The 12,977-nt window shown below is 41.8% G+C and overlaps 1 pseudogene; it reads left to right on the top strand.

Annotated features, from left to right (window-relative positions):
- The window catches only part of LOC106584084 (GDP-mannose 4,6 dehydratase-like), a 186,549-nt pseudogene that overhangs the window by 135,632 nt on the left and 37,940 nt on the right, over window positions 1-12,977 (top strand).

Raw genomic sequence — 12,977 nt, 5'->3', positions numbered from 1 at the left:
ATTGTCTGGGAGGTGAGCTTCTAGCCTACACCTTGTGTTGATCATTCAGGGTTTATGATTCAGACCCCTTTACATGCACAGCAGCAACCTGGCAATGTTCTGGTCTGGTATGTTGATTCTTAGCCAGTCCTTTTAATCACTCTGGTCGAAAAGGAAGGTTCCATCACACTGACACAATCGTCTGACCTCACTCGGGGCGTGGTTACTTAATGTGCAAAGGATATGATTAGACGTTATCTCTTATGACTCCTTAAATCACATTCCTATATTAACAAAAATACTTTCATCATTTTTGATATCACATGCACTACGTCTTGGATGGAAACTTGACAGATTACGGGGGTATCCTTTCCAAGTTACTGTATTTCTTCCATACAGTTTTAATGACATCACAAAATGAAAAACAATATGACATTAGTTTTCTACATCTCCCCACTGACCATTACCCACATTATTTATGTTATAATTATTGTTCCATTATACATGTTTTACAGTGGATAGGATTTTAGTGGGAAAAGTTTGTTAACATGTAACATTCCTTAGGTTAGATATGGGGGGATGAAAGAAAGTCTCCTTCTCTTGTAATTTACAACAGCGACCAATGGTCGACCATCCAGCAGCTCCTCCTCTCGCCTCTGTGGGAGACAGAGAGGCCTGGTTACTGTCAGACCCCATCCCCCCACCAGTCTGATCTGACCCATCCTGATCCTCACAGGACAGTCATGACAGGATCATGTCTCTGTCAATTCGGAGTCTGACAGTGAGCTTGAAGAAGAGGATGAGATTGACCCTCAGTCAGCCCCAGGACCAGCCCGTCAGCAGCCAGCTCAAGACCAGCCCGTCAGAAACCAGCTCATCAGCAGCCTGCAGGAGGACAAATATAGATCTAAAAAAATTGTGGAATTGAATGGTCTTCTTGCCGAAGGAATGAGCCGCCCCACATGGCTACCAATGTAATAAGAATGCAACCAGGGCCATATGTGGATGGCAGTCACTCATGTGCAGGACATAAAGTTTTCTTTTGAACTAATTTGGAGAAAAGGCGTGTTTCTGGATGATGGAAGGAGATGGACCAAACTCATTTACATGCGTACTTTAGGGTTCTTATCCTTGCTGGTATTTTCAGATCCAATGGGGAATCCACAGAATCCCTGTGGGATGCAGAAACTGGCAGAAAACGTTTGTCTCTGGAAAACTTCCACATTATTTCCAGGATTATACGCTTCGATAACCGAAACACCAGACGAGCTCAGCGGCAGAGAGACAAGCTAGCTGCAATCAGGTCGGTGTGGGACAAGTGGGTGGACTGCCTTCCCCTGTTTTACAACCCTGTGCCCAACGTTACTGTTGATGAGCAGCTTATGCCATTTAGGGACCGCTGCCCCTTCAGACAGAAAATACCATCTAAACCCGCAAAATATGGACTCAAGCTCTGGGCTGCCTGTGATGCTGCTTCACCATATCCGTGGAATTTGAAAGTGTATACGGGGAAGCCAGATGGAGGAGCCCCTGAGAAGAACAAAGGGATGCGGGTTGTCCTGGACGTGACACATGGACTCCGTGGCCACAACATCACATGCAATAACTTTTTTACTTCTTACAAGCTCGAACAAAAGCTCCTCAAGAGGAAGCTGATGACAGTAGGAACAGTACGATAAAACAAGCCAGAGCTCCCACCTCAGCTGTTGAATACACGGAACAAGCCTATCAATTCCTCTAAGTTGGTGTTCACGGCCGACACATCCCTAGTGTCCTATGTGTCAAAGAAATGCAAAGATGTTGTACTCATGAGTACGCTGCATAGGGATGGGAGAATCTTTGTCTAGGAACATAAAAAAACGGAAATCATAATGGATTACAATGCCACAAAAGGAGGGGTGGAAGCAGCTAATGGGGATCCATTAAGTTAAAAAAAATACCTTTGATGATACAATACATGGTTATAACATCTACCAAAAAGACAGAAATGCCAACGGGGGCAGTGTTGCAGTCTATATTCAGAACCACATTCCTGTAAAGCTCAGAGAGGATATCATGTTAAATACTGTTGAAGTAATATGGCTACAGATTCATCAACCTCACCTAAAGCCCGTTCTTGTGGGAAGCTGCTATAGACAGGGACACAAATCCCAATCAAAGGTGTTATCACATGCTCCATTAAGGCAGTTATTTATCTTTTAACTTGTCCTTGTGGTAAAAATTATGTGAGTAAAATGAAGCGTGAATTAAAAGTATGAATCTCAGAGCATCGTAGCCCCATTACGTGCAAAAACTCGAAGTAAGCAGTTGCGGCTCACTTTTTGGAAGCTAACCACTCGATTTCGTCTCTACATTATATCGGCATCGAACACATCACCCTCCCTAGGAGAGGGGGTGACATCGACGATTTATTGTTAAAACGAGAGTATGACTGGATCTTTAATCTAAAGACCCGAGCTCCCTTTGGTCTCAACGTATACTTTGATCTGAAGCCATTCTTGTGACTATTGTGATTTTGCTATTCATTGAAAATGTTTGTAGGCCTGTGTAGCCAAATTGTATCTATGATTGTATGCTATCCATTTATGTTTTGTTTGTTTTTTATATGTTCTATTTATAACTGTAAATTAACCAATGATATCAAGCCACGCCTGGCCATGATTACAGATACCTGTGTGTGTCCGTTGATGCTATATAAACTGGTGACCCGCAGTGTTTTTCATTATACCCTTATGAAGACAGCTTGTCTGTCAAAACATTGGTTATTAGGTTATTAAATTATTGCATCTGAGCTCCTAGAGTGTGCGGCTCTCCTTTTCTTTTTCAAGTGTTCTACTCTGCTAGCCAGCACCTCGCCTAAACAGGTGTGCGTTTCTTTCACCTCCAGATTAAGCTGCTTTAGTCTACCAAGTGCTAACAGTCAGTGTCTGGACAATACGTGTTAAATGTTTGATAATATATGTGATATCAACAGAGAGGTATATTTTCTGGGTGATTTAAATATGGACTGGCTTTCATCAAGCTTCCCACTCAAGAAAAAACTTCAAACTGTAACCAGTGCCTGAAGCCTGGTTCAGGTTGTCAGTAAACCTACCAGGGTAGTTACAAATGAAATCATCAACAGGTATTGATCACATCTTTACTAATGCTGCAGAAATGTGCGTTAAAGCAGTATCAAAGTCCATAGGATGTAGTGATCACAATATAGTAGCCATGACTAGGAAAACCACAGTTCCAAAGGCTGGGCCAAATATAGTGTATAAGAGGTCATGCAAGAAGTTTTGTAGTGATTCTTATGTTGATGATGTAAATAATATTTGCTAGTCTGTGGTGTGTAATGAGTAGGAACCAGACGCTGCACTTGACACATTTATGAAATTGCTTATTCCAGTTATTAATAAGCATGCACCCATTAATAAGAAAATGACTGTAAAACTGTTAAATCCCCTTGGATTGATGAGGAATTGAAAAATTGTATGGTGAGAGGGATGAGGTAAAAGGTATGGCAAATAAGTCTGGCAGCCCAACCGATTGGCAAACGTACTGCAAATTAAGAAATCATTTCACTAAACTAAATAAAAAGGTAAATAAATTATACTGTCAAACAAAAATAAATTATATAAGAATGATAGTAAAAAGCATTGGAGCACCTTAAATTACATTTTGGGAAAAAAGCCAACTCGGCTCCATCATTCACTGAATCAGATGGCTCATTCATCACGAAACCCACTGATATTACCAACTGCTTTAACCCTTGCGTAGTCTTAACATTCTGTATACTCCCCCTTGTCCTAAGGGTAAACAATGAGCCACCTTCACTAAACCCCTAAATTAAAGCAGCTTCATTGCATTTGAATTTAAACAACCTATCATTCATCACAAACTTTGTGAAAATGTGGGGGTTTTCCTCCTCACAATGCAGAAATACTGATCAGTGGACACCACTCATTTTTATTACAACACACCTGTCATAACTGTTTTCTTTACTAAAGTAGAGGTTTATTATTATTATTATTATTATTGCTGAAGGTACTGCATAGGTGTAAACATTCATTTTTTAGCAAGAGATAGCACTTGTATAGCCTAAGAAAGTAGCAGAAATGTGCAGAAAGTAGTTTTGAATACATTTTATTGAAGGGAAACAATATCAGTCTTGAACGTTTTTGGCAACATAGTGATATATTGGTATATACTGTACAATGAGGAATTCAACTACAAAATAGTAATCTTCTCCCATTTTTGGAAACATTGCCACAACCCACAAGGTGTATTAACAACGACAGTAAATAAGAATAAAATAAGATAATAGATACAAAACAAAAACGTGAAGAACATAAATCAATCAACTCTAATTAGCACATGTAGGACAGTATGCAAGTGTGTGTATGGACTTTGCAGATGTATTTCTCACATGTGCAGCACATAGTATTTGTTTTACAGTCCTTCTTTGGGGGGCAGAATTGGCATCTCCTCCTCTTGCCTGCCCCAGCTGCAGCTTCAGGTGGATCAAGATAAGATTCAGCCCCTGAACAGCTTTCACAAGCGCTGCAGAGGCTGCTGTGCAGAGGAGGCGCTCCCTTCGTTGAATGAATGGGGTTACAAGTGCCTTTCCCAGCTGCTCCAGGAACGCCCTCCTCTTGTCCCGCTTATCAGGCATCCAGGTAGGGTTGATCTTATTCCATATCACGAAGGCATTGTATGAAGATACATCAATGATGTTATGGAAGATGACCAGGGGGCAGCGGGCAGTCATCCTCTTGCAGCTGTAAGTTCCAATCACCTTGTCCAGGTTGTCCACGCTTCCTTTGTTGTGGTTGTAGTCCAGGATGATGGCTGGCTTCCTGTCCTCATGATCACTGATCTCAGCCGTTATGTGCACTGTGCTCAGGAGGACCACATTCTTGTTCCTCTTTGATAGATAAGAAACTAGAGTGGTAGTGGGGGTGAAGGCAAACATTGATGAGAAGGCCTCTCTCCCCCTTGTTGCGAGGAGTGCAGGGGAGAACTCATGCTTGTTCTTTCTAACTGTGCCAACCATGGTGATCTTCCTCTTCAGGAGCTGCTGGCTGAGTTCACAAGAGGTGAAGAAATTGTCACACGTGACATTGTGCCCCCTCAGTCCATCTGTCACATCAAGCACAACCCACATCCCCTGGTTCTTCTCCGGGCCTCCACTGGTCGGCTTCCCTGTGTAGACTTGCATCTACCAAGCGTAGCTGGATTGTGCGTCACAGGCCACCGATATCTTGATGCAATACTTTGCTGGCTTGCTGGGCATATACTGTCGGAAAGGACAGCGTCCTTTTGACAAAAGAGATTACTATCAGTAATTAGTATCAGTGTCACAGAAAACAATCAGATAAACCAATGATATTACAGCAATACATAATTAAATTAACAGTGAAAATCACTTACATTACAGATATGAAAATAAAAATGTGCCTCTGAATGAAACCAGTTGCTCATCCACTGTTACTTCAGGCCCAGGGTTGTAGCGGTATAGCAGACGCTTCACCCACTTCTCCCAGACCTCTCTTATGGCCACCAGTTTGTCTCTCACATGTCTTGCAGGTCTTGACTCACGGTTATCAAATCGTAGCAGTCTTGAGAAAGTGTGAAAGACTTTAAGTGGCATCGTGGCACAGAAAATCGCCCTTCCACTCTCTGCATCCCAGAGACTACATGTAGCAATGCCTCGGGACCTATACACACCTGCTAAGATTAGCAGCCCTATATAGGCACGCAGGTTAATCTCATCTATCCTTTTCCAGTTGTCTCCATATTTACGGAAACCCACCAAATTTCTCCTTTCCAGCATGATGTGATGACATCTGATGACATCATGATGTCCTGGACATCTGAAAAAATCTGATCAACAACCTGTTGGGCACTGAAACGTGCACTCATGGCTTCAGCAAATAGAGAACTGGGGGGACTGTCATATGCATCACCTTTAAACATGTGTGTCTGGGTAAGCGTCATCTAATATTTATAAAATATTTTTATGTGTACACTTTCTGTTTACCTGGAATTTTTCCTTATTGTAGGCTACTACTTTTACCATTTTTACTCTTAATCTTTACTACACTACTTATTGTTTAGCACATGACCTCACATGTGAATCCTTAAAGAGATGGTTGGGGCTGGCTTAAGTGGGTGTGAACAATCCTTAATGGGTGTAGACAAAGAAGAGCTCTCCAGTAGGTGTACCAAAAATTCAAGTGCCATTTCGCAAAAGTGGGGTTAAACGTTTATCAACTTTCAAAGCAGAATTAATTTTGCATTGTTCCTCAGATGCAGTGTATGATAAGCTAATTTGTATCATGCATACCCCACAAGACATTTCACCAGAGGTCTCTTCACAATCCCCAAGTCCAGAACAGACTATGGGACACGCACAGTACTACATAGAGACATGACTACATGGAACTCTATTCCACATCAGGTAACTGATGCAAGCAGATTTAAAAAACAGGTAAAAATACACCTTATGAAACACTGGGTACTGTGAAGAGACACACACAAAGGTACAGACACATGCGTATGCATACATTGTGATATTGTTGTATGGTGGTATTATACATTTTGTATTGTACATTTGGTATTGTAGATATGTAGCAGTGAAATAATGTTATATGATGTAATGTTTTATCTTTCGTTTTAGAGACAGGAGGGGTTAAAACTGTTGAACCCACTTCCTAGATTTGAGTATAAAAATAGTTGCCGTGATAAAAGTGTTTTGTTGTTGTGCACCTTTTCACTGTAATAGCTACTGTAAATTGGACAGTGCTGTTAGATATAAGACATGTCTATGTCCTGGAAAGTTGGCTGTTACCTACAACGTCAATCTAGTCACATTGGTGCACGTTAGCAACAACCGTCCCGGTTTAGGGACACCAATCCAGTAGAGGGAATAGCTGCTGTGGGGATCCCTAATAAATACAAATACAAAACGATAAACATTCACACGCAACACCATGGCCCAGAAAAGGTTGACTACATTGGGCATGCTGTCAATCCAGCATGATTTCTGACACATTCAAAGCAACTGAAAACTCGGTACTGGTTAATCTCAGACAGCAGTGCACTCAAGACAACTGGGAACTCGGAAGAAAAAATTAGCTCGGACTGGGAAAATACGTTTTCAACGGTCATCCAACTCGGAATTCCATGTCGGGAACTCTGGCCTCTTTACAGAGCTCCAACCTGAAGATCACTGAAGTCATGATTCAACTTTCTTTTTTTAAGTTCCCAGTTCTCTTGAAAGCACCATAAATCCAGAGAATGACAGACTTTGATGATAAAGTTTGACGACAACAACGGTGAGTCCAGAGAGATATGTATACAGTAGCTAAAAAAGTAATACTATGTGTATGTTGTGTAGTAAGCTGTTAGTAGCCCATTTGTCTCACCCTGAGAATTTGGTCCCTCTCCCCCTCAGAACTTAGCCTACTGTTCGGACTTGGTTGTGTACATGTAGCCTATAGCCTGTTTTAGAGAAATGTCATCATCGAATATTGTAAAAGCTTTCATTGTCTGCTTATATGCCCCCATTCTTTATCCTAAGGTTCTGAATTGGTACATAGGGAGAATATTGTAAGAACTGCCCATGTTCTGAATTCTGTCGCTGTACATTTCAAAAGTGCTGAACACATAGTTATATCGACTACTCGCTCATTAATGTCTTAATCGCAATTATGGCTTGCCTCGTATCCGCTCATCGTTCCCTTATGCTATAGTTTGTACATCTCAATTGTTATATTGCTTATATAGGTCTATCTCATTAGTATATTAATCAAAATTTTAGGCAATGTTGGAATGATTTCATTGTTTTGCTTACTTTAAGTATTATACTATATAATGTTGTTGAGTCTATATCCATCTTTTCCATTGACAGTCTCTTCCCATTAAAATATATTTTTTCAGCAAAAACTTCAGTAATAGACCCATGCAATTCTAGTTGATATTACGAGGGTTGTTTTGTTTGCACAATGCGCTGTCTGTTCATCGGTACAATGTCTATAAAAGTGCATCCTCAGGATTGCATTTTCCCTCATTCAGCCAGCCTGCACAAGATCATAACAAATGGAAATGTATCCCCTTTTGTGTTTTACACCTCCAGCAGAATTACATTTCTGATTGCATGATATTCAGTTTAACTGCCATATAGTATGTTCTATAGATAGTCTTAAACTGCAGTCATTTATGTCTGAGATTATATGAATGAACATGACTGGGCATTCAAAAATATCTGTGTACAGTGGCGATCTTAACATGTAAATATTGGTAGGGCAAACAACATTTATTTTTAGATGCACTACACAACAATAAAAAAATGTATTAGGCCTATGTGGTATAGGCCTAATAAAATAATGAATTGTTGTGTAGTGCATCTAAAAAACAAATGTTTGCCAAGATTATGGGGTATGTGGCTCAGATGCACAAGGCACATCTCTCTCCAGAATGCCCTCTCTCCTGCCATTTTGTTGCTATTCATTGTTTCATAACTTCATTATATAAATTGTTTGCTGTGTCTATCAATTCCCCATTATATATATATATATATATATCACCAGTAGTAGCCTACACTCACTGCTAATTTCCATAATTTCTAATCTGCGATGTTTGTTTGGTTATGGTAATTTATGTTAATGCATTCAATATATTATTATTACAGCCGTTTATCGTTCTCATTGTCAGAGTGGAGATGTGTTTTGCAGAACTCACAATTTATGTTACGCTTGTGAGAAACAGATTTTTGTTTATTTCATTCCATTTACAAGTTTTGTCAATTTATTCATCGCCTTTTGTTTGAAACGCACCTGTCAATGTTAAGTAAGGACGCACAGCTGATTATGCATATAGAAGTAGGACTAGTCTACCTGGCCTGCACACAAATGTAGGCCTATAAATGTGCCCATTTGAGGATGTCTTATAGTATTTCTGATTGTCTTAACTCACCACCACTAATGAGCTGTGGAGCTTCTCAAAGTAATTTTTCTTCACCCCAAAAAGCAAGAAAACAAAGTCTGTTTTTAGAATCAATTGAGAATGAAAATGGGTCCTCAAAGTATTTGAACAATATTTCCAGCGCTCTCCTTTTCGATAACCACTTGACATGAAAGGGAAAAATGTAATGCTCTGTTCTAGTGGAAACGTCATAAAATACCTGATTACTAATTATCCCTTTCACAAATAGCCTACAGTTGTGTCTGTCCAGACCTCACTGGTGTGGGAAACTCTGAGGGCCCAGAAAATTCAAGTTTGCTAGCGTGAGTTTCTGGGCGACCCAGTTGATAATTGATACAATGTTTCAAGTTCATTGCAGACAAGCCATGCGTGGCCAATGTGATTTATAGGATATTTATTTTTATCAGGATATTTTCTACCTGCAGGATACAATGTTTTTATGCGTTGGCTTTATGTAAGTTATTTTTAAGTAGTTGGCAATGGCAATAAAAGTTACTTTTAGATTTGTGTAATTTTCATTTCAATTTAAATAGAATGTAGATAAACCACAGACAATGATTTTGAGATACAAAGACTATTTTAAATTAAATGTGCATGTTAAAATTTTTCTCTTCCTCCCGGGGAAGGACTGCCCGTTCCATGATCTCGCCATCACGGTTGACAACTCCCTTGTGTCCTCCTCCCAGAGTGCTAAGAACCTTGGCGTGATCCTGGACAACACCCTGTCGTTCTCCACTAACATCAAGGCGGTGACCCAATCCTGTAGGTTCATGCTCTACAACATTCGCAGAGTACGACCCTGCCTCACACAGGAAGCGGCACAGGTCCTAATCCAGGCACTTGTCATCTCCCGTCTGGATTACTGCAACTCGCTGTTGGCTGGGCTCCCTGCCTGTGCCATTAAACCCCTACAACTCATCCAGAACGCCGCAGCCCGTCTGGTGTTAAACCTTCCCAAGTTCTCTCACGTCACCCCGCTCCTCCGCTCTCTCCACTGGCTTCCAGTTGAAGCTCGCATCCGCTACAAGACCATGGTGATTGCCTACGGAGCTGTGAAGGGAACGGCACCTCCATACCTTCAGGCTCTGATCAGGCCCTACACCCAAACAAGGGCACTGCGTTCATTCACCACTGGCCTGCTGGCCCCCCTACCTCTGAGGAAGCACAGTTCCCGCTCAGCCCAGTCAAAACTGTTCGCTGCTCTGGCACCCCAATGGTGGAACAAGCTCCCTCACGACGCCAGGACAGCGGAGTCAATCACCACCTTCCGGAGACACCTGAAACCCCACCTCTTTAAGGAATACCTAGGATAGGATAAAGTAATCCTTCTAACCCCCCCCCCCCCCCCCCTTAAAAGATTTAGATGCACTATTGTAAAGTGGTTGTTCCACTGGATATCATAAGGTGAATGCACCATTTTGTAAGTCGCTCTGGATAAGAGCGTCTGCTAAATGACTTAAATGTAAATGTAAATGTAAAATCATAACTGGCATGCAGATTGGTAGAAATTGTAAGATAAATTGGCACTCCAAATGGAAAAGGTTGCCGACTGCTGGTGTAGCCTATTAGCGGCAACTTCAGAAGCGTAACGGCAAAATCTGCGAAGGCCAGCGGCAGCGGGAGAAAGAGGGTCGGGAACATTTTTTTTTTATTTTGGTTAGGCTATGTTAATCTCTGGCTCCCACTTGAATAATTTGTGTGTCTTAATTATTTAATCAAACAGCGTGCTTAAAGCATCAGACAAGTTCAGTACATAGTTGAATTTATTAAAACACATAGGGTGTGTCTATATATGGAAAAATACACGTTTAAAATTTGGCCCTTTTGATTGGTCGAAAGAAAAGACTACTCTTGATCGACTAAGATTTTTTGTCTGGTACAGCCCTAGTAGAAATGCAGGAAATTCTGAGGGAAGACCCCCTGCCAGGGTATGTCCCGCCACTTCTAAAACCAAAGATGCACACCTGGTTACACGTACATTATAAATTTCAATTTATAAGTTTATGAAACATGTACTCAAAAGAAAAATAACATATTTTTTTTACATAGAATTAAACATAATGAATATAGCTCTAAATTGCAGGAAAAAGCTTTTTCAGGTGTTTGAAAAATTCAATATATTATGTCAATATAGAGTGTCAATATAAACAATGACTGCTGCGTCAGTTGAGTTGAGAGGCAGTATTCATGTCTTTTTCCCCCTCTCTGAGACAATTGAGACATGGATTGTGTATTTGTACCATTCAGAGGATGAATGGTCAAGATAAAATATTTAAGTGCCTTTGAACGGGATATGGTAGTAGGTTCCAGGCGCACTGGTTTGTATCAAGAACTGCAACGCTGCTGGGTTTTTCACGCTCTGGATGGCACACATACACAATCCTGTTTCCATGTGTATCAAGAATGGTCCACCACCCAAAGGACATCCAGCCAACTTCACACAACTGCGGGAAGCATTGGAGTCAACATGGGCAAGCATCCCTGTGGAATGTTTTCGACACTTTGTAGAGTACATGCCCTGACGAATTGAGGCTGTTCTGAGGGCAAAAGCAGGGGGGTGCAACTCAATATTAGGAAGCTGTTCCTAATGTTTGATATCCTCAGTGTGTGTGTGTGTGTGTGTGTGTGTGTGTGTGTGTGTGTGTGTGTGTGTGTGTGTGTGGGGGCTGTACAGCTATTTTTAGAAATATCATACTGTAGTTATGTGAGGGGCCTGTATGTCAATGGAATGTGCATATTTGAGAGACATTTGGGAGAATGTCAATTTTTTTGGTTTATTGCCATGGTTCTGGTGTCAGGGGAGTTGAAGTGTCTATCAGTGCATCTCGTTCTCTCATTCTCTGTTCCCTCTCTATCACTGGAGAATTGGAACATTAACATTTTCCCCGAACAGGAACGTTCACGCTCAAACCACCGCCAACCACAACCACTAGGAACGGCCAACAGCGGTCACAGTGACTGTTGACCAAACAACGGAGAGGAGCGGTCATCTGTGTGTCTGCGTCATCCCTGACCATGTTGAATGGGGTGAGAGGGTGAGATCAGTGTGTGTGTGTTGGTGTCTACAGGGTGAGGTCAGCATGTAAATATAGCCCTGTCTCCAGGCATGCACTCTCTCTCTGACGTCCAGAAAGTCTGTGTCTGACAAGGAAAAATGCTACAGTCTCCTGCTTTTTTGGTCAAAACACAACGTGAGAGGAGGGGGGACGAGGGAGGAGAGAAAGGGGTAAGGAGAAAGGGAGACTGGGGAGAGGGGGAGGCTAAATACTTCGGGATTTCAGTAGAAAAAGAAATAGAAAAAAATTGTCCTGCTAAAAATCTTAGCTCCATAGCAGCCATTGGATGAAGTGTTTTCCCTTTGGTGGGGCCTGGGAATGTGAAGTCAGAGTGTGTGTGTGAGTTTGTGTGCGTGTGTGTGTGTCTTGTAAATCATAGTTTGCTGTAATCTTGGTTTTCTGTATGTCATGGTTTGTATTGACCCAGGACAGTCTGGTCCAGATTAAGGCTCTAGTCATGTCCAGCATGTTCACAGCACTGCCAACCCTCACTGACTAACCCCTCACCAAGGCCATGCACTGACACTCAGAGAAGCGAGAGGAGGAGGAAGGGACTGGGATGGAGAGATTATTGTGCCAGAAAGAGAAAGAGAAAGAGAGGGAGAGAGAGAGCAGGGGATTAGGATGGAGGGGTGATGGGGCCGGAGGTAAGAAGAGAAGGGTTATAGATGAAATGATAGGGTAGTGGAAGGGAGGGGGAGAGAGAGAAGGGTCAGTGGATGAAATGATGACTAGGCTAGAGGGAGGGAGAGAGAGAGAGAGCGTGGGGGCTGGGATGGAGGGATGAGAGAGGATGTGTGAGTTTAGGATGTCAATGTGCCAGAGAGCGGATGAGACACGACTGGAGCTCATACAGTAGAACTGTTGGAGAGTCTCTCTCCTTGAATCAGTGAAGGATTCATAGTAGCCTACCTCTGGTCTTTGGCTGTCTGGTTTTGAAAGCCTTAGGATTTATATAACAACCACTGGTGG

The sequence above is a fragment of the Salmo salar genome, chromosome 23 (assembly GCF_965601325.2).
Source record: "Salmo salar chromosome 23, fSalSal1, whole genome shotgun sequence".
NCBI lineage: Eukaryota > Metazoa > Chordata > Actinopteri > Salmoniformes > Salmonidae > Salmo > Salmo salar.
This window is presented reverse-complemented; position numbering and strand designations above follow the sequence as displayed.